The 1,728-nt window shown below is 41.8% G+C and overlaps 1 pseudogene; it reads right to left on the bottom strand.

Moving 5' to 3' along the window:
- Positions 1-514: 514 nt before the first annotated feature.
- LOC109254337 (60S ribosomal protein L7a-like) lies at positions 515-1,297 on the bottom strand (annotated as a pseudogene).
- Positions 1,298-1,728: the final 431 nt, after the last annotated feature.

Here is a 1,728-nt window from a genome sequence, read left to right on the forward strand (position 1 = left end):
AAGGAAGGTGGTATGGCAATTTAGCTTGATCTATGTGGCATTTATAGGTAGAAAGTCCTACTATGGTAAGACAGTATGCATCAGAAGGGATTTGATACGACACAGGCATTAGAATATGGTTGCAGGGACATAGTTGCTGGCAATAAAGAAGATTTTAAAAAGTATTTTAAACTAGAATAGAAGGAGGTGGCAGTTGCTGACATCTGATAAATCCTTAGATTTGTTATGAATATTATTTTTTTCTCTTTCCCTTTGAGACTGGGAAATGAGACAAATCCACTGAAATTATCATCTTGGAACATCTAGGAAAGAGCTTAAAATTGCCTTCCAGAGCAATCGTGGAATGGTGCGACTGGTCACAAACTAGATTTTGAAAAGAAAATATACAATACCACACAATCTAATGTTCAGAGACTAACAAGCAGATAACATTATGACATTAGCAACCCCCACCATTTTTTGTGAAAGAGAATTTTTTATTACTTCTACGTACAGAAAAGTCAACAGTGTACACTTAGTCCGGTTTGGTGACAAATTCTTTAGCCTTTGCCTTTTCCAACTTGGCAATGTGAGGCACCAACTTTGGACCCAGAATGTTGCCTCCCAGGTGAAAGCAGATCTCATCATATCTGTCAGTGTCATTGGTCTTGATGGTTTCCACCAGCCTAGCCAGAGCTCCTTTGTCTTCTGAGTTAACCTGTGTGAAGGCAACAGTGGTGCAGCCTTCCAGTGGACCAGATGCCCCTGGCCTGTCCTTCTAGATGATAAAACAGTAGGGAACCCTCATTTTACTACACAAGGCAGGCAGGAAGACAACCAGCTCAATGGGATCTACATCATGTGCAATCACTTCCAGCTGAGCCTTCTTATTTTCCACCAAGGTGGTGACAGTATTAACCTCAGCTTGAAGGACAGGCAGTCTCTTAGTGGGGACATCCCCTTTGCCAAGTTTTCTTCTCAGCCCAAGCCAACAGTCTCTGCTTGTTCTCTTGCTTTGTCTCTGGTCTGTATTTGTGAGCCAGCTTAAGCATCTGAGTGGCTATTTTGTGGTCCAGGCCTGGGTAAACTGGTTAATCATGGGAGGCACTTTTAGACCTTTATAGAGAATATCCCTTTGCTTCTGAAGCCAGATGTAGTGGGGCCATTTGGCAAAGCAGGTGAGGCCCCTTTTGGGCTGGATGTCCTGTCCAGTGCCAAAATTCTTGAGCCTTTTCTCAAACAGAGGACTGACCACCTTCTTCATGACAGCAAGGGCTGGGACCACCTTTTTCTCCTTAGGTTTCTTTCCTTGAAGCATCTCGGATGGCTGGAGGAGAGAGTGCAAACTGCTTTTAAACAATCTTCAATTAAAAACAAATTTCATAATAAGAAAAATCTGTAAAAACATTTTTACCTTCAGGCATGCTCTTTCATTATACTCATCATAATTTATTTCTTTACATAGTTGAATGGCTGCCCACAGAAACATTTAGGGCAATGCTTTTCAACCACAGCACAATTAAGATTTGGGGCTGGATATTCCTTGTATTGAGGACACTCTCATTCACCTTAGGATGTTAGCAGTATCCATGGTCTGTACACACTGGATGCCAGTATTAGACCCTCCCAGTCCTGACAATCAAAGATGTCTTCAGATACTACCAAATGGCCCCTAAGGGACGCTGACTAGGCTAACTGATAAATTACATGTATGTACTTGTATTTAGTTGTGTGTTTATAGTACAGAGC

Source organism: Panthera pardus, unplaced genomic scaffold (assembly GCF_024362965.1).
Source record: "Panthera pardus isolate Hobbes unplaced genomic scaffold, ASM2436296v1 HiC_scaffold_16, whole genome shotgun sequence".
Taxonomy (NCBI): domain Eukaryota; kingdom Metazoa; phylum Chordata; class Mammalia; order Carnivora; family Felidae; genus Panthera; species Panthera pardus.